This window comes from Meriones unguiculatus, chromosome 12 (genome assembly GCF_030254825.1).
Source record: "Meriones unguiculatus strain TT.TT164.6M chromosome 12, Bangor_MerUng_6.1, whole genome shotgun sequence".
In the NCBI taxonomy this organism is placed as follows: Eukaryota; Metazoa; Chordata; class Mammalia; order Rodentia; family Muridae; genus Meriones; species Meriones unguiculatus.
In genome coordinates, this window is record NC_083360.1 from 82685475 (window position 1) to 82705994 (window position 20520).

General features: G+C 46.6%; 1 protein-coding gene across 11 annotated transcripts in view; it reads left to right on the top strand.

Annotated features, from left to right (window-relative positions):
- The window catches only part of Dab1 (DAB adaptor protein 1), a 1075378-nt gene that overhangs the window by 694822 nt on the left and 360036 nt on the right, over window positions 1–20520 (top strand). The window contains exons 1-2 of one of the 11 annotated variants that reach the window (XM_060366056.1): window positions 6689–6852; window positions 9649–9710. The exons of 8 other annotated variants lie outside the window; for them this stretch is intronic. The gene's annotated coding sequence lies outside the window, so the exon portion shown is untranslated. Of the gene's footprint in view, window positions 1–6229; window positions 6576–6668; window positions 6853–9648; window positions 9711–20520 lie in introns of those variants that run through there. 2 more of the 11 variants (XM_060366055.1, XM_060366054.1) reach the window with 2 other exon arrangements.

Consider the following 20520-nt stretch of genomic DNA (forward strand, 5'->3'; position numbering starts at 1 on the left):
GGTCTGCTTTGACTTTTTTATGTAGGGTATGTGAATTTTGGTGAACAAGCCTCATACAGCTTACATTCAGCTTATCCTTACATATTGTATGCTCAGCTACTGTAAAGTAGCATTTTCTCTAGGGTATAGTGAGTATTAATCTAAATGCTGCACAGGAAGTACATAGTATAATATTTAGCATAGAGAATTATTTTTGGTTAAGTGAAAAAAAAAATCCAAAAACTCAAACTGTTTTAAGTAAAAGAAGAAATATACTTAGTCACATGACAGAAAAGTCACGAGAACATGGCAGCTGTTTTTAGGTACAGCTAACCCAATCCTCTAAGACTGGCTTCTTAAATCTCTATTTTCTAACCTCTCACTACTCCTTACTTCTCTTTTTGCTTTATCTCCGAAGTCTTTTCTCCGCTTTTATAGGAGGGCCTACTTTCTTCCCAGTTTTGAAGACAGCATCTGCTTCCCCAGTCACAGAACTCTAGGTACACAGTCCATCTTTAATTTGGTGTGGCCAAGGAGATGTGTTTCTCTGCATCACCTGTCTGTTCTGGGGCCAGAGGTATAGTCTTCTTTATCAGATCCACCACCACCACAACAGCCAAAAAATCAGGTAGGAAAAGGGTCAACCGATGATACCAAATTGAGGTATTGGTTCACAAGAAGGAAGAATGTCAGCTCCTACCCTTTCCCTCACCCCCAACTCCCCACTAGCAGCAAACATGCACCCCTAAATCACAGGAGCAGCATTGCATGCTTGGGTGCTGTGCTGGTGGTTCTCCTGTGCTTCTGACACTCAAGTCATCTTCCGCTCTTGTTATCTAGTCTTTTTTCCCCCCAAACACTGAAATCACTTTAAGCCCCACTGAGCTACTTCGTTTCTACTGTTCATTTAGCTACAAGGAGCAGACTGGTGGGAGAACCTCAAGGCACTCCCCTTCTTTCTTGTGAAGAACGGAAGGGGGGCGCTATTGATAGCTGCTGGAGAGCAGAGTCAAGCTCAGTAACTCCACCCTATCACCTTTCCCTGGAGTCAGGGTGGCTGGGACCGGATGAAGAGGGCATTCATTCTCTGTCTCATAAAGCCCCGTAGAGATGCGTATTTTATACTTCATGGAAGAGAAGTAGCAATTGGATATTATACTTGTGTCTCGGAAAAAATATCTTGACAAAGCGGGTTAAATATTAAATATTTGCATTTTAAAAGAGTGGATCCCTTTATTTTTGTGCTAAATTAAATACAAAAAAAAAAAAAAAAAACAGACCCCTATATGCTTTTATGTTTGCCTCTCAGGGGTCAATCACAGGTATGCTCACAGAGAACTCTCTTGCTGTACCTTCTTTCACATAGCCCCTCTTTCTCTGACTTGAAATTCCAATTGGAAATTGCTTTCCTCTGTCATTCACCTGGCACCTAATTGTGTTTCAAAATGATCCATTTTCTTTATGAGGTTCCTATCACCCATCCCCCCCCCACACACACATCTGGGTTCAGCACAGATGTGGCTGCTCTTTTAGCATCTTGTACTCAGCTCCATCTTTGATGGTGTGTTTTGAGGACAAGATTTTCTCTGTTCTCTCTTCTGAGACCTAAGATCGCACCTTGTAGAATAAGCATTGTTTCTGTTGATTTTATTTTATATTTTTAAAGGAGTAAGGCTTTTTCTCCTCAAATACAGATTTTGAGCAGGAGAAGAACTTCTATAAAAAAGCTTTCTATGGAGGCTTAATGTACTCCTGTATGAAGCTTTGAAATTTTATCCATTCAATACTAGTATCCTTCAAGTAAACGCTGCCTCTGACTAGCTTGGTAGGTGTTTTTACTAATTATTTAAATTATATGAATCTGAAAACTTTACATATATATTAACATTTGCATAATCTTGGCATATGTAAGTGCTATTGACCACTTAAAAAACAGCAACTATTCCAAATGATTTGCATAAAAAAGGAAATACTTGGGAATAAGTTAAACTGAGGAGATGACTTCCCTGAGGTCATAAGAATTAAAGGGCCACAAACAAAATACGACACAGCCGGAGTGGGAGAACTAATATCACTGTGTCTTTCCTACACAGAGCAGCCCCCACGTCCAGTGCATTCATGTCAAAGCTCTGCTGACATTTTCCCAAGATTTTTACCAACAATCCCAAAATCCATATGGAACCACAAAAGACCATGATGAGCTAAAACCCTGAACCAAGCATAGCTGATTTCAAAGAATATTATAAGAGATGTGGTGTTCAAGACGATATGGCACTTTCATCAAAACTAATAGATTAGACCAGCAGAACCAAATAGAGCTAGCCTGGAAACAAATGAACACATACTAAGAATACACAGGAGAAAGGAGAATGTATGAAGAAAATGGTGCTGGGAGTGCTATCCATTTGCAGAAAGACGAAATCAACCTCCTCTTACAGTTTATACAAGATCAATTCAAGCTGGATTAAAACCTTAAACATAAGACTTGGACCACAAAAATTCTAGACTAAAACTTCTGGCTAAATCTTTTCTGATGATCTTTCCAATGATTAAGAAACAAACAAACAAAAATAGTAAAGCCAAACAAACAAACAAACAAACAAAAAAACCAACTCCAAAGGCACAGGCGACAAAAGACAGTAACGAAGCGGACTGCATCAGATTCAAAAGCCTTTCTAGAGCCAAAGAAACCATCAGTCGTGTGGAAAGGTGACCTTTGGAAGTGGGAAAAAATCTCAAATGTTGAACTTGATAAGCAGTTAGTACACAAGACATATAAAGAACTCAAGAGAACTCATTGCAAAGCATGACCAGCTTGGCCACAAGATGGTAAAGGACCTGAACAGATGGATATTTTTTCCTCACAAGAAGACAGGATAGCAACAGGTATAAGAAAAGTTCCCTGATTTGAATCAAAGACACAAAGAGGTAGAATTGCATACATGCTGCATTGGCTGATATCAAAAGGCTAGATTATAACAATTATTGATAAAGATGTGGAAAAGAAGGAAGTGCCCCCCCATCTACTGTTGGATGGATTATGAATTCATACACCTATTTTGGAAAACAGTATAGAAATTACTCCAAACCAAAGCAGAGCTCCTTTCAAGGAAATGAACTGATTTTCTCAAGGAAATCTCTGAACTCCTTTATTCATAATAAAATCAATGGAATGGAAATCAGTGTTGACCACGATTTAAGAAAAAGGTGGTCTGTGTGGCTTCTACAATGGAACATTACTTAGCTTTAAAAAGAAGTATATTTTGCCATTTGCGACAACATAGATGATGTTCAATTGCACTGTGCTACATGAAATAAGCCAGGCACAGAATATATACATCATGATGTCATGTATATGGAATCTAAACAAGACAAGGTCATAAAATCCAGGGGTTACAGGGTAAGAAAAATCCCAGGGAGATTTGTGTCAAGGGTGTTAATCTTTGTTAGAAATTCTGGACGTCCTGTGCTCCACAGGGTGAGGTGAATACATTTACCAATACTGTATGACTTATACATTTGCTAGGGGCTAGATCTGAAATGAGCTTATCATACATGCAAAAAAAAAAAAAAGGGCAACTATGTGAGGTAATGAATATGTTAATTATCTTGATAGTGCTAATCATTTCACAATGTGAACATATGTCAAAACACCACATCGCACACCTTAAATATATACTCTATTGACCTGCCAACCATCCAACAATAAAGCAGTAAGAAAAGACTTCCAAACTTAGAGGCCATTACCCACCATCAAACCAGACATGTATTTGAAAAAAAAAATGTAGGAATAAACAGTATTCAAATAGTACACAATTTACCGAAGGCACCACGCTGTGTTCTTTTCTTTGGGGGAGTGGTTATCACGCACTGAATTTATGACATGTGACCACAGGTCTTGTGTCCAATCATGAGTCAGTTGTGTTAACTGACCCTGAGTGCTTGTCAATCACAGGAGGAGGGGTGGCTTCTGTTCCGTAGCTTGCCTTTTTGCCCCGTCTTTGTGTTACTTATGCTCTGTCTCTGTCCAATGCAATAAGCTCTTGACACAGAGCTAGATGTAGCCTGACACAGAGCTAGAACGAACCCTGTCAGTATTTGACGAGTCAAAATGAACCATTCAGGATGTATTCTGGGAAATCTCATGAGTGAAGTGTTCTCTGCCACCACGGGAGAGCTGAGAATATAGAAGCACAGAGAGGTGGCCTGCTGGAGGGGAAGGAGTCCCAACAGATTTCAGAGTCCATGTTGTAAAGGTTATATGGGAAATACCTCAAACTGCCCATAATGGAATAAGTAATATATACAGCCTCGGTATTCTTATTACCTTGCTGTTTCTCAGAGCAGACGATGAAAGCACATTTATTGATTTTTTTTTCCTTTATGCCATACTTAATACAAATTACATTGGTATTTTCAGAAGAACAGCACTAAAGCCCCACACCTTTTCTTTCAGATAAGCTATTTCTTGACATTTAGTGGAGTGACAAAATATTCCTTTAAATTTGGTTCCGTTTAACCAGAAAGGCCCTGAGGCCCAGAGCCGGCAGCTTGTGCCTATAACTCACACTTTCTTCCAGGCTCGAGGTAGGAACAGCTGTGGCTTGTTGCCCCTATTGGGTTTCATGGGAATTTGCCCAGTTTCCATGGTGGACTTTGTCCAAAACTGACTAGAGAGAGAGTTTTACATTCTCCTACATTTTATGGCTTGGCAAACTCAGTTGCCCAGTTCTCTCTAATGTCTGTAGCCTCAATGTCAGGTAAAAACAGGAGGCAGGAGGCTGGTACAATGCGGCCTCCCCTCCTGTCAGACCTCGGATGTGTTCTCTTAAAATGCGTGTAAATGGAATGGAAGTTTCAAAGCTGTCCTCGAAACAGAGAATTTCAGATTTTGTTTTGGTAGAGTCTGTAAAAGTCAAACCTGGATGAGATTACCGAAGGCACAGCATTCGAGACCCCTTAGAAAGGACAAACACCCACCTACACTCTCCTCCTTTCCTCCATGACTTCTCAGATTTCTTTCTTTCCTTGCTGTTGACTCCAGGCACTTGTCTTTGTAAACACTGGAAGTTCAAGTGTTTTCTTCCTCACAGCTGAGTTGTTCCTAGGCAGTCTCTACTTCTCACAGGTGTAGAACCGTACCTGGTGCCCAACTTCTCCCACTTTCTAGAACTTTTGTAAAAGTTGGAGAGAAATCCCTGGTCCCACCAGGAGATTGACAGCCACCCCAGAGTAGATAGAAACCATCAAGAACAGAACACCTCTGATCAGCTCTTTCAGCAGATTGTATCCTGCCAATGACCTCAGGAATTTTTTTCTTTTCTCTATGTAAATTGCTATCTTTTCAGAGGTGCCTGACAGCCAAGTTTACAGGGCCTCCATTTGTACAGAGCTGTTATTATGGGATAAGTGTAATGGTTCGTGCATTTTGCAGAGGAGGGGAGGGTCTCCAGATGACTTTGTACGAACCAGCCATGGACCTATTGACTCCAAAAGCAGTGCATTAGGCTAAATATTTTTAGCCCATTGACTCTAGGGATAATAATACTAAATGCATCATTAAATTTTCATGGGTGAGTAACAGAAGCTACCAGAAAAAAAAATAATAATCCCCCTCCCAAAACAAGCCACCATATTAGCGTTATTATCACCCATCTGGAGGAGTGTGGCCCCTGAAATAAAGAGTAAACTTTAAAAGCAAGTGTTGCCTTCTCTTCCCTTTGCTCTTGGGCACCTGCTAGCTCCGGGAGACAGGCAGCGGGTGCCTTTTCACACTACCCTCTCCCACCAGGCATTCAAGCCCCTGGAGACTCCTGTGCCACACTGGCGTTGACAAAGCTGAAACCAATCTCAAGGTGGAAGAATTTCCGACTAATCCAATTATTTTTTGCCACTTGGTGTTCCTGAGATCTTTGTAAGGTAGGACCTGAAGAGACTTCTTCAGCACAGCAGGTTCTAATTTACAGGCTGGTCTATTTGCTCTGAATTCTAAGACACCAGTAGGGAAAACAGTTAACTGGGGCCTGCGTGCCCTCAGGGGCACCAGGACACTGCCTTGAGCTGATGAAATCCTGACAGGTGCAAGCCAGCTTTGCCTGGGAAACGCCAGTAAAAGGCGGGCAGAAGCCAGCCTGGGCGGTTGGGAGAGAGCGCCCCCTTCTGTCAAGGGGCGCGGGGCAAGAAGCTCGCCGAGCCTCAGCTTGGCTGTGTGCCCTCTCTACTAGGGTGCGTAAGGCTTGGCTCAAAGCAGACGCTGGAGAAACGGCGGAGTCCGGGAGGAGGCTGGTGCGGGCGGCGGAGGAGCGTGGCCGGCTCGCAGCGTGGCCCCCTCCGCGGCGAACCGCAGGGCGGGGACCCCGAGCTCTCGGCTCCGCTCCGTCCCCACTCTCAGGATGAGGGGCGAGCGCAGGGGCTGCAGAAGCGCGACCGCGAGTCGCGGCGCCCCCGCTCGCCCGCTCGCTCGCTCATCCCCTCGGTCCGCGCCGCGGCGACTCCTCTGAGCTGTCGAGCGCGTTCGGGCGGCGCACGGAGCGCCCCGGCGGGAGAGGGAGCCGGCGAGGACGCCCTCGGAACGCACGGCGGCCGGGAGCTGGCAGGTGAGCGGCGGGGTTGGCGCGGGGCGGGGGCCAGGGGGAGGAGGCGGGTCCGCGCGCCGCACCGGGGGTGGGGGGGGTGGGGGGTGGGGGGACGGTCTCCTCCCCCTGCTCTGACGCGCGCCCGCGGCTTCCCGGGGAGGATGGACCCAGCTCGGCGCTCACCCGGGCTTCCCCGGGCTGGAGAGCGCGTCTGAGTGCGGGGCCGCCCCGCTGGGCATGGAGAGCCGCGTACCGGGCGGCTGCGGCAGCCGTGGAGAGGATGCTCCGGGGAGCCGAGGTGAGGGGCGAGCCGGGGCTTGGGGGGAGAGGGGGAGAGGCACGCGGCGGACCCCGAGTTGAGCTCGCGCAGGTGGCTCGCGGGGACCCCCCGGCTTCGGCGAGCCCCGGTGGCTCGGCTGGGGCCCGCGAGCCCGGCTGGGGAGGAGGGCTTTCGCGGGGCCGCGTCTCCCGGGAGTTTGGCCGGAGGTGCCGGGCACCGGCGAGTGCCGCAGTTTCTCCGTCCCCTCTCAGCACTCGCTCGCGGAGGGAGGCCACCCCGCGTCTCCTTCCCGGGCGCTCCCCACTTGCATCACCCTACTTCTGAACACGCGCGGTCCTCTCCGAAGGCTCGCCTACCCAAGACCGTGTCCCCGGAACCCCTGGATCCTCCTCCCTCCCTCCTTCCCTCCCTCCGCCCGGGCTTCAGCCACCCCAAAGGCTGCCTCCCACCACTCTAGGACCTGCCGAGTTCTCCCTGAGCCTCCCCCCTGCCTCGCGAGTGGCGCCAACGGGTCGGACCTCTTCCCCGCTCCGCGGAACCCGAGTTCTCCCTCCTTCACACCCCGGCAGCGCTGCGGTTCTGCCTCGACCTCTCCATTAGCCCGACTCATCCCAGTAAAAGCCAACCCTTCTTCGCGGACGCTTTCTCCGGGTCCGGGCGTCCCGGTGCTCCCCGTCGCGCTCCCCCGCTCCCACACCCCCTTCCCTCCATTCAGTCCCCAGGCCCTTGGTCACCCGCCACTCCCCTCGAGGCCGGTCCCCTTCTCCCACAACTCTGTGCCCCACGCTCCGTCTCGAAGGCGGCATCGGGATTTTTATGCTGGGCAAACTTTGATTCCCCACGCTTAGTCTCATAAAGGAGCCGTGCCACCCCGTCTCCGCCGCGCAGGGAGCCCAGGGCCGGGGAGTCCTGACTTGGGGGTGGTTGTGTTGCGGCGCCGGGGAAGGGACTTGGTGAGTCCACGAAGTGTATTTCCACACCCCGCTGGTCACTGCCTCCGCGGCCTGCGTCCCGCTGAGCGTGCTTGGGACCCCTGCCGGGAGGGTGCGTCTTTCCTGCACTTTTAAAGGCGCTTTTTTTTTTCCTTTTCTTTCTTTCTCTGTTTTCTTTCGGGGGTGGTGCTAACGGACCCGTTGTCGGTGGGTAAAGAGAAAGCTGCTTGGCAAACGGGTGCCCCCAGGCTGCTGCGTAGTCCGCTACCAGACCCTCGCCAGGGTTTGACTGGATGTCAACTGGCCCCAAGCCCCAATCTGCATTACACAAGTCCTCATTGTTGGGGGGTCTGCGGGGTATTTCCGCCTGGGCCTGGAGAGTGAAGGCATGGGGTGGGGGCGGGGAGCCCGGGGCTCTGGGCGACCGTCAGGCGCTGGAGACGTGGAGAGCGCCGCGGCGCGGGCAAGTGCGAACCCGGACGAGTGTTTTCTGAGGCTGGGTGCGTGCCCGCGTGGGTCGGTGCCTGCGAGTGCGTTTGTGTTTCCGCGCACGCCTGTGTTTGGCTGAGAGAGAGAGAGAGAGAGAGAGAGAGAGAGAGAGAGAGAGAGAGAGAGAGAGAGAGAGAGAGAGAGAAAGAGAGATTGAGAGAGATTGAGAGAGAGAGAGAGAGAGAGAGAGAGAGAGAGAGAGAGCGCCCCGAGGGGAGAGATTGCAGAGGCCGGAGAGCTGTTCTCTGCCCTGAGCTGGTCCGGCGGCTCGGCCTCCAGAAGGATGCTACCATGCCTCCCATTGCCAAGCCCTGGCAGGAAGAGCATCCTTGTCACGGTTTCCCCCTGTTCTCGCGTCGAGCTGGCCCATTAGGCACACTTTCACAATGTTGATGGTTTAGAATAAAGGCCTTGTGGGGGTTCCGCTGTCACTTCCCAACACTTAACGTGTTTTCAAGTAAGCATATAAATTAAAGGTGGCTTACGTTCAGAACCTCCTAATTATCCAGTTCACGTTTGTACATTCATGTGCCAATTATGGGCCTTCGGGAAATCCATAAAATTATAAACGATCCCACCCCCTGAATTAGCACCCATTGTTTTTTATTATCTCCAAGATGAGCAATTCTGGACGGAACCCTGAGTTGCGCAGGTTAGGTAGAGTACAAACGCCCCTTTCCCATCCCTTTCCTTCCCTGTCCTGACAAGGCTTGGTAGCTCTTGTGGAGACCGAAAGGGATCAAAGATTTTCCTGATTTCCCATTGAGCTGGGCGACCTAATCAAAGCTGTAGAAAAGTCAACTTCTAAGCAATCAAATTGTCTGCTGCTGTCCTTGATTGAAACCCTGGCATTCAAATGGAGTATTGAAGAACTCTCAGAAATGGCTTTTGAAGTGCTATTGTTCTTTTCCATACACACAGGCTCTAGTAGAGGTTTAGGAAGTTCAAATGCAGTGATGTGAAAGGACAGACTTTGTAACTATTTGGCAACGCAGGATTTGCAGTGTTGAGAGAAGAGGCCAAAGTGGGAAGTGGAAGCCTGTTGTTATTATAACCCGGTGGCTCTCAAGTGGAGTGATGTTCCACTCATGAACTTGGCAATTAAATCTCCTAATACATATTTAAAATATGATTTTTAGTAGGATTCTCTTTGTTATTTTTTTAATAATTATTATTTTTTTGGTGGTGGTTTGCTTAAGGTCTGAATAGGCTTATCTGAAACATTTAATCATGTTCATTGTACTCAACAGAAAAATCTGAATAAAAATTACTTATTGTTGATGAAGCTCATCTCACAGGCTGTTTCTCAGTATGTCTCATTTGCAAGAAGCCCCATTGTGTGAGGCTGCAGGGGAGGGATTCTATCACTTATTGTTCGTTTTCTCCTCCCCAGGGCCACAGATGAAGCCTAGGCTTCAGTCTCCTTTGCCCTCCAAAGTCATTTTTCCTAAGCAGGTGGGTATTCGGCTTGGTTCGTGATCATGTACCCATCTAAAAATTGCATTTGGTAGATTCTCGAGGCTTAGAGCCATGCTGCAGGCAGACGAAGAATCTATTTGAGGCAGCATTTCATTTTGATAATTCACTCAAGTCAAACATAAAGCAGGGAAGCACAGTTGATGCCTTTTAGATGGCACTGTAACAGATAGCGTGCATTAAAGGGTGTTGTCAGAAACTTTAAATGTTATTTAGGACTCACTAAATCTTACCAGGCTCATTAGTCACTAGTGACAAAAGATGTACACTACTTAAGCAATTAAGAATAAATCATGTGACTTCTCACAACTTGGATGTTATCATCTGCAAAACAAGGCCCTACTTTGTGGGTTTTGGATCAGTTTTGGCACATAATAGGGTTTTAAGAGGATGGTAAATTTTAGTAATAGCATGGAAATTGGGTAAGGAACATTGCTGCCTTTCGTAATTGGAAGGCTAGGATTGGATCCACGTGTCTTCATTGTGACACGTGACTAGTCATTCCTTATAGTTCAAAAACAAGAATAATCTTCTTGAGTCCCAAAGGCCACACATCCTTCTCATCACTTGGCACAAACGACCTAACTTCATCATTCTGACATCCTTGGCCCCCTCATTCTCGTCTGTTAGATGGGGAGCAGGCACAGGGAAATCTGGCCATTGAGCTGAGACCACCTAGGAGTTAAGGGAATTGAAATCCACCTACCCACCCTAGTCCCAGGATATACCCCGACCACAGGTAACACTGCTCTGGACGGGGAAGGGGAATGAGCTACCTCCAGGGTCTCTGTGAACTCTAATCTGGGCATGGGGAAATGGTAAGACCTGTGAAAGCAGGTTCCAGATTATTTCACATTTTGCATTCAGCCAACACACGAGGGCGTGGCTTTATTACGAGCAATCCATTGGAGCAATGGTTGCACTTGGAACACCTGTGACTTTGGTAGATCTTCTAGAAGGTACTGGTCGCTGCTGGGTCATAGCTCTGGGTCATAGTCTCCTCTCTGGCAGTATTTATTAATCAGGTAATTAATCAGCAAGTAATTGATTAGGCAGTTAATCCTAGGGCATCATGGCTACTGTCTGTGACTGCTGTGCTAAACCAATGCTCAGAGGAAGAGGTAGGCTCACAGGTGGTGTGGATTCTCCACAAGGGCTGTATCATCCACTTATAGACTTCAGCTGCCCCGGCTCTGTGAGCTCTGTGAGCACTTCGCTGTGCTTTAGTTTTAGTTATGCTAAAGCAATAGTGTCTACTTCGTAACTGTTGTGAAGGATCAACAGAAAGTGCTTACGACAGTGCCTGGCATGAAATATTTACCTTCAATGAACTATTACTGTTGTCCAGCAGATGAGATAGAAATCCTTCCTCTTGGCAATGAAGGCATTTTGTGCCAGTTTTGCTAACCAGAGGTATGTTTCAAGATTGCCAGTGAGCAGTTTCTTTCCTGATGTTTTCCTGGAAGTGTGGCCTTAAGAATTTCCACTGTGTGAAAAGCAATCTCGGAAGTGCTGAAATGGTCACACCGTTGCCCCCTTCCGTACTGATTCTGAGCAGAATAACATGCCTTTGATCGATTGAATTCTCAAGGTGGATAAGTCAGTTTGCCCCGTTCACAGATTGGGGCAGGATCTGGGGAGAGTCAGACTCCAAAAGATAGGATTTTGCAGGTGAGGGGCTGTGTTGTAGCCCAGAGTCCACAGACTTTTCATACAGTGCTCCTTCTACCAGGCCAGATTGCCTTCTGTACCAGGATACAGAAGTGGCTTGAAAATATAAATAACACTTGGCTGGGAAGTTGCTGTCAGGCTAAGAGCAGGAACCAGCCAGACATTCTGTGCTGAGAAAGGAGTGTGAGTAGGAAATACACATTCATATCCATGAACACTAGCACTGTGTTCCATCTATGAAATGCATGTCAGGATACGAACTCGTGTAAACACAAAGCAAAACAGAGAAGCCCATTATGCCAGTTAATCACCTGAACATTCCCTGGGGTTGGAGAGCAAATGTTCAGTTTCTTTTTCTGTGACATTCCCTTTGTATTGTTCTTCCATTTAGTCCTCAGATACGGGGAGGTTTTGGTTCAGGAATCATAAAACTCCTTTGGCATCTATTTCATGAAATATGCAGCATATTCCATTGGAAAGAAATTGCCAGCTTGCTTTTATTATTATTATTTTATTTTATTTGAACCTGACATGTATAACCAATCTACAATGCCAGTGGGGGATTCTCATAAAGTGCAAGGAAAACAGAAATAAAATTCTGCTGAATAGAAGAGCTCACAGCTCAAATGATGAAAGTTTGTGTGTAAAGGTGGGCTGTTTAGGTTAGGGGTAAGGATGACTGGGTTTCTTCAGACAGCTACAGCTGGTGCACAGCTAACCCAGGTCCAGCAGCGTGGACCTTCGGCAGGAGACTCACCACACTCCCTGCATCTGCTCCAGGCTTCATCTCTGTCTGTCATTCTCTCTCTGGTCAGTCTCCTTATCCTCCCACCCGGGTCATAATCTGTTGCTTCACCATCCATCAATTTAGCCCTTTCTCTTCCCCTGCCTCCCTGTCTCCCCTGGCTTCACTGTCTGTCTTTGTCTCAGGAAGTCTTTATGTCTAGTTTTTAATCTTTTTAGTGTTACGGCTGAAAAGAAAGACTGGCAAGCTACTGATCTGCATTGGAGTGCTGTGGTTTGAGTGTTTTCCCAAAGCTCCTTGCAATGGAATTTGGCTGCCAGTTTGAGATATTCAGAGGCTGGGAACTTAAAACACAAATGTAGGTAATGTCTGCGAGGTGATTAGAATCCAGGTCATTCTGGTAGATGCCCTTTGATTCAACCCTTGTGCCTTTAAGGAGGAAGAGACACCAGAAGAGACAAATACTTCCACCTTTCCCATCCTGTGCAGTGACGTAAGGTGCTTTGGGAATCTGGCAGCATTAATGGCCACATGCTGTCCCGAGACCTGGACTTTCAGAATCATGAGCCCAAACAAACCTCTTCACATTGAAACTTACCCAGTCTATAGCAGTAGTATTAGCAACAGAAAATAAATGAGTACACTGGACTTCTGGGCCGTTAAGGGAGGAAATTCTGGTCTTGTGCATAGGCATCACACCTATGCCTGTCAGCTCATGTTAACCGTATGCCAGCTATGTCTGGCTCTGTGCAAAATGCCATGAACAGTACCAGGATGTAAAGGTGCATGCAGCTTACCGTCAGAGAGTTCAATCTCATGCATGCATGAGGTGTGTTGCAGACAATATCTGTTTAGCCCTTGACACTTCTGGGGACCAGTGAGAATGTGGAAGCTGGTGCTTCATCAGGGCCTTGAAGTCTGACTAGGAGCTTCTCTGGGCTTCAAGGGAGTCCAGACTGGGTGAACTGCAGGCCCACATGCAGGCAGATACGGTTATAAAGTAGAATATGTGGTGGAAAGTGTTTTCCGTGGAGCATTCTCCTAGCTGAGCTCCAGGAAACAACAATGATCGCCAAGATCGTGTGGAGTAAATCAAGAGGAAGGGTACCCAGAGAGCAAACAAGCCCACCCTCGGTACTGTTGGAAAGGCAGGGCTCCCCGCGCATAGGAAGTTATGGTATGTCCTGATAGGTGAGAGGCTCAGAGGCTCCACCAGAGAAGAAAACCGTGTAACTCATGGAGAATTTCCTTAACTCCTTCTTCATTTGTTAGGTACTCCAACATCTGAGATACAATCTACTTGAACAGAAGGGAGGCTTACTTTGAATGGTGCTATCAGATTTCCGTGGTTTTCTTTGTCTGTAGCTTTCGGGCAGGACGTCATGGTGGAGACCATGCGATGGAACCACTGTCCACTTCGTGGTGGATGGGGAGCCCAGAGGAAGGGGAAAAGGACAGGGTTCCCAGTATGCTCTTCAATAGCATGTCCACAAAGACCCAACCTCTTTCCCATAGATTCCATCTCCTGGTTCCACCACCTCCCATGGTCATCACAGGCCGCCTGTCTAGACTCTCAAGTGTGGGCTTCTAGGGGATGGTTACATCCAAATCCTAACAGGAAATCCTCCACTTTCAAGGCACCTTCCAGTCACTTATGAGGTAGACAGGGGTAAATGTTTGTGGGGACATACTAAGATTTTAAAACTATTTTCAACATGAAAACAACAGGTATGCTTTGAAATATAGGTGTGTCAGTTATTTTCTCATCACTGTGCTAACATATGCAAACAAAGGCAACTCAATGGAGGAAGGATTAATTTGGCTCACACTTGTCAAAAACATGGAGAAATACCTTTCAACTGATGACCATTGTCTTTCTCTCCCAAACATATATGACATGGTAAAGAAGTCCAACAAAAAGTTTAGGACTGCTGAATGCTTTTCAGTATCCTTTAGTTGGGTTGTTGGGGGAGAAGCAGCTCACTCTTTTTAACCGCTTGATTACTCTTCTTAACCCTTTCTTAACCCTGTGCACTGTGTCACAGTGACACAGAGTGGTGCTTTCCTGGAATTGTGGGTCACCTTTCTCTGAGCAGCTTTGTATGTCTGCTCAGAGAAATCGAAACACAAACTGTCACCGTTCAAAAGTCCTCAGGCTTAAGCCAGAAATGCATGCAGGTAATCCAATTGTGGATAAAGTCCAAGATGGGCTAAGCATAGGCCGAATGCAGGTTCTGGTGTGCATTGCCGCAGTATAATCCCAGCGAATGCAAAAAGGTTACTGTAATGTACTCCTTTGGGAAGCTGAATAGATTTATAGGCTACAAAGAAGTTGGGTTCTTGCCAATCTTCAGCTTCCTAACTTCTTAATTTTAATGTAGCTGGATTTATCAATCTTTCACGGTTGGCACTTTTTATCTCTTGTTTGAGAAAGACTTTTTTCAGACCCTGATGTCATAAAATATACTCCTTCATTGTCTTCTAAACGCTTTATTATTTTGCTTACCTATGTAGACTCTGTTACTCGTAAGGAGTGTTGGACATGAGGTGTGAAGCAGGAATTTAATTTTTCTTTAATATGAAAAAAAATCAGTTTTGTTAGTGATTTTTAGAATCAGTTTCTAGAATGGTTTTTCCATTCTTTTTCTCAAACCTGTCCTTAGTATTGTAGCTTTATGGTAAGCTGTCATGTTTGGCAAGACAAATTCTCCACATTGTCCACTTTAGAAGGGTCTCAGCTTCTCCCTTCCGTATATGTGATCATCATCTTTTAAGATTTCAGAAAAATACTCTTTAAAGTTGACTTACAGAACATTAAATTAATGGACCAAGAGTGACAACATTGTGATACTGAATCTTTGGGTCTATAAATACAGCGACTTTATTTAGTTAGTTATCTATTGTCTTTCAAAACAGTTGATAGTTTTTCCTAGAAGGAGTGCATTTTCCTGTTAGATTTGTTCTTCTATGCTACTGTTGTTGCTATCTTTAAAAATTACATTTTCTAGCTATCTATTATGTATCTTTTATCATACAATACTTTATCTGAAACAGGAGAGGATAGGCATCAGTGTTTAGTGCAGGTTTTACTATGTATCAGGTGTTTTAGATATTTGCTTTTGATCTCCAGAACAGCCCTAAGATTAAGGCTGTGGCTCATTGTCCTCCTCTGCAGACTTACAGCACTGGGGCCATTAAAAGTGTTGGTCCCAGTGGCCTGATGGGAACTCTGAGTGATGACAGGCTTATGGGATGGTAAACTGTCATTGTAGCCAGTCATTTTGCTTACTGCTGGAAGTGTTGAAAAATATCTCTGGTTTCCCATAAGATTGTGAGGGGATGTCTGAGGGAAGATACCATTTCCTTCTGGTTAGATGTTGTTTGTCAGCCTTCTGATACTGTGACAAAACATCCAGAAGAGATCACCTTGAAGGAGAAAATTGTCTTGAGGGCATATGGTTTCAGAGCTTACAGTCCATAGTCATGGCATTGCAGGAAGCAGACACTGGAATAAAGTGGCTCGCCCTCTCGTGAGCAGAAATTGGGAGTAAGCAAGAGTAAGGTGAGTAGACAGAAGCTGGAAATGGCATATAGCCTTCAAAGGCACATTTCCTTTATTACTTGTTGCTGTGACAAAACCCCTGACAAAAGGCAATGCAGAAGAGGAAGAGTTTGTGTTGGTTCACGGTTTGAGGGTAGATTCTATGAAGGTGGGGTAGTCATCCTATTGGAGTGTGAGACCACTGGTCATAGTGCATCCGTGGTTAGGCAGCAGGGAAAGATGAATTCTGGTGCCCGGGTGGTACCCATAGCCCTGTTATTCAGCCTAGACCCCAGCCCAAGCTATCCCACTGCCTTCTATCTGGGGTGGCTTGCCTCCTCAGTTAAGCCTCTCTAGAAATACCTACGTGACACACCTACAACCTGATCTTGTAAGTGACTCTACTTCCATTCAGGTTGAAGTGAAGGCTTAATCTTCACACTCCCAGTGTGGCTCCCTTCCCAGGGCCAATACTCAGTTTTGAATTGCCGACTCAACTACGAATTCCTTAGTCTTCACTGACTACCTCATGATCTACTCCTCTCTCAGTGCTCCATCACATTGCTGCATTGGGGATTAGTCCTTCCTTACAGGAGCGGTTGGTGAGCACTTTCTACCTGAGCCATGCAGATGCTCGGGCTGCCATGAATGTCTGGAGCTGTGGCTGGAGAGCCAGGCTCTGGCTGGGCTGTTGTGCTACAGTTCAGGCAGGTGGGGTTGGTTTTTCTGCCTCCCTGAGGCTTAAGTTCTGGCAGACATCCCCAGCTTTAGCTACTCAGGTGACTCAACTTTAATCAGCCCCACTTTTAACTGAAAAGCTTCAAATCTGGGCAGTTGAAAACGGATGTTTAGTCTTCAGCTTGAGCTGGAGTAGAGACCCACATCTCCTTGCACCCAGACCAGGGCTCAGATTTTCAAATAGAGTATGATGGCAAGAGACGGAGACGCTATTGAAAGGCAATAGTATAGGTGGAAATTGTTGCCTCTCGTCTGTGAAAAAGGGCCTCATGGGAGAACTGAGTGGTCCCCATACAGATGACTATCAGTCAAACCTTTCTTCCCTTTTCCTCTCCCACCTCTGGTTCTTTCCCCTGTGCTTTGACTCTTTTCTCACTTGCTTCACTCTTTCTAATAACATTTTCATTTTAGGTCAGGTATTCATTTCTTTCCCAAACTAACTCTTAAAACACCTGTATCATAGGATTTCAACCTCCTCCTTTCCACTTGCCCTTCCTCCCCACCCCCACATCTTATTATCAGCTGTTTCTTCGTGTCTCTGCAAGGAAAGCAGTAGGTTCAATATTAGTTTAGGTTGACACGGAGGACTCTGTCACATATAAGACAAGCTTAAAGAAAAGAGAAGCTGACCACTTGGTTAACCCATTTTTCTGTTTGTGGTGTGTGGGTTCATGGGAGGCCAGAGAGCATTCTGTGCATACTGACTGCCCACATGTCTCTGTAGATAAGGAGATCTTGATTTGTTTGTGTTGCCATATCTCAGTATGGCTGGAGGAGGAGAGACTGTAAGCAAGGTATGGGGGCTGGGCCCTCATTGGTCTCTTGAAAAGTAAAGGTCGTACAGTGTAGGCTTAATCTCATCTTGGCACCCGGTACTCTGTTACTTTTAAGGTGTATTGCTCTTCCCAGGCCTCTTGAGTGCAGGACTCTTAGCACCCCACTTCAAGATGACTTCACCTGCCTATTCCAGATATGTCAATCTAGATTCCTCTAAGGATCAAAGATCCCCAAAGGGCACTGTGCTTTTTTATGCGCCCCCTTTGCTTGGCTTTTGGAAGGAATCCACCATTAATTCTTGCTGCATTCGAAGTCCAGCACGATGTTCTTAGAGTAGAGGGGAAAAGTAAACTGATTGGACTCCCTGAAAACAAAATAAAGGCTTTCCATAGGCATTTCCTTTGGGGACAAGGTTTTAGCCCCTCATTTCCAAATGGTATTTTTGTCCTCCTCCTTCCAGTTTACTTCTTTGTCTTCCCTCCTTTCTTTCCTCTCCTCACTCCTTCTTGTTCAATTAAGACATCATTAGTGTGTGTGCAGCTCAGAGGGCAACTTGCAGGGGTCGGTTTGGTGCCTCCACCTTGTTGAGGAAGGGCTGCTCTTGTTTCTGCTGTACCTCATGCCCCAGGCGAGCTAGCTCTGAGCTTTCATGTGCTTCTGTCTTCACCTCGTGTCTTCCATGGGAACATGAGAATTACAGGTACATCCCTCATCTGGCCTGTTCCCATGGATTGAAGTCAGGTCCCCAGGCTTGCAGAGCTAGCACTTTTATGTGCTGAGCCATCTCACTGTCCCACTTTTCCCACGTTTTCTTGTGCCAAAGTTGTGTCATGAAATCACTGGTACCTGGCAAAGGCTTCCTCCTCCTAAAGGTTTCAGGTATGATTTTGCAAAGCTAATAGACTGTGGCTTGCTCCCTAGATGTCTGCCAATCATTGTGGTGGGGTGGGAAGCACGGGGGAGGGGGATACCCAAGAGGCAATGTCAGGCTTCTTTTCAAATCTCAGTAGACATGCAAATATTTTATATGCGTGATTGTTGGCTTGGATGATCTATAGCCAATGGAAATCAAAGTCTGTAACTCTTCCAGGCAGTCTGTGTCAGGGGCGAAGAGTACCCCTTCATTTAACACCCTCCAAATAACAGATCTCCCTCAGCCCAAAACCGTGCCCCCCCAGCAGAATTCAATAATTTTAATGATTCGCTAATGGTGACGGTCTCATCAGGATATCCACAGCAGGTAGCCTAACGGGAAGGAGCTAATAAAGGAAACAATTAGAAAAGTTAAAAGTGTTACAGCAGGAAAGGGCGAAGGTGAGCAAGAGCAGGAAGCCAGCCAGCCTGGACCTGCAGGTACCAGGGTCTATGTGGTGTATCTGAGGCTGGAGGGGCTCTGAAGAGCTCCTCAAGTCAGAAGTGGCACTGGCACTGGAAGACAGGCAGAGGCAAAACAGGCTGTGAGATGGGAGTGGGTGGCACACAGGGGTGGGCTGGACCCCTGAAGGACTCAGCCATTCTGGAGATGCTTCCTGGAGACAGAAAACAGGGAGATATGCTGGCTTCTCTTCCCTCCTACTGCCCCCCGCCAACCTTTCCCAAGAAATCAAACCACAGTGCATCCTGAGAAAGGTACTTGAGGCCGGCTTCCCGTAACACCCAACAACTCGGGAAAAGCATTTGAAATGATCCAGTAGAAAGAGACAAAGGGCTTGTTCCCATACTAGGGAAGGACAGTTGTGATGCCTGACCACACAGTCTGAGATCATAGCGTATATGTGCTTCCCCAGACTTCATGGTATAGGTGGATCAGACCATCCCTACCTGGCACATGACTCTGTCTGCTGCAGAAATGCTTACTGTTATTACAGAGTTGCAAGAAAGCAGCCACAGGAAGCACTTGGTTTTGGTTAGCTCTGTATCCCTCCTTTTTCCATGTCCTCCCTGAAGCCTACCTGTCCTCATGAGAGCAATGGCGCTGACTCTGCTCCCAGTGGATCTAGCTTGCCACAGTGGGTCCTTGCGTACTGGTGTCCTGGTGAGTGTGACCGCTGCTAGGTTATAAAGGCCCGAGGCTGGACCTGCCCTGGCTGGTAGTCAGCTTGCTTTGTGTTTCTGATTTCTTTCTGTGGTACTTACTGGCCATGTGTTTTGCTTTGGAAGCAGTGAGGAATTTATTTGATTACAGGGTGTCACCACAAATCTGGGTAAGGACAATACAAATAAAAGTAAGAGGCATAGTATACACAGACTTGTCTGAAGTCCAACATAAAATCTGCCCCCCGAGCCCAACTGGGTAGCACAGAGTTGGGATAAGGTTTGTAAACTATGTCTCAACACGATAGAGAAGGGATGAATGAAACTGTAGGTCAGCGGCCTGTGGCTTTCAGTACAGTGGTTGAAGTATACACCAAGACCCCCTAAAATCACAAAATGTCAGCGCTGGATGGGTCCCTGTAGTCTGGCAGCACACCCATTCTGTAGACAAGGAGACCATTTAAGGAGGAGTCCTGGTACCTATGTTGTAAGCTTGGGTTTCTTACAGAAATCAAGCCATTGGCTGACCCTTGGCGGGATGAATATCCTGTTAGGTCTGATTCTTTCATTGTATTCGTTTAGACCTTTAAGTGCTGGATAGAATGAAGGAAAAATCTTGGGCAGCTAGATAGTAGCTGCAGAAATCTGACTATCATGGGGTATTTCACATTTCTACACATACACACACACACACCTTCCACATACACACCCTACTCACTTTTCAGAAGTCCTCTCCTGCAGTATTCAGGACATGAACAGCGTGGGTAGTAAAGCCACTGCTACCTCATTTAACGGGAGGTCAGCCCAAGCCCTGGCCAATAACTAGTACTGTGGCCATAGGCAAACCCTTAACTTTCTGAGCCTTCATCAACAATGATTGTTGTGGGAGTTTGTTTGTTTGAGACAGGGCCTCACGTGACTCAGGCTGGCTTTGAAGTTTGTTTGTTTGAGACAGGGCCTCACGTGACTCAGGCTGGCTTTGAGTTTGATAGGTAGCTGAGGATGGTCTTGAACTTCTGTTTCTTCTGCCTCCACCTACTGAGTGCTGGGACTGCTGGTGTGCGCTACCTTGTCTGGCTTCGTGGGGATTGCAGCCCAGGCTGCACATGGATGCTGGGAAAGCATGATAGCAGCTGAGCTGCCTTCCTGGAGCTGTGTTTATTTTGCAACTCAAAATAAATAACCCATTCAGCGTGATTAGATTTGTGCCTGGTGCACATTCCGGCTACCAATGGCGGCCCTTCCATTCCTTACCTTCCACCTCCAGAAACTTAGAATCTGTT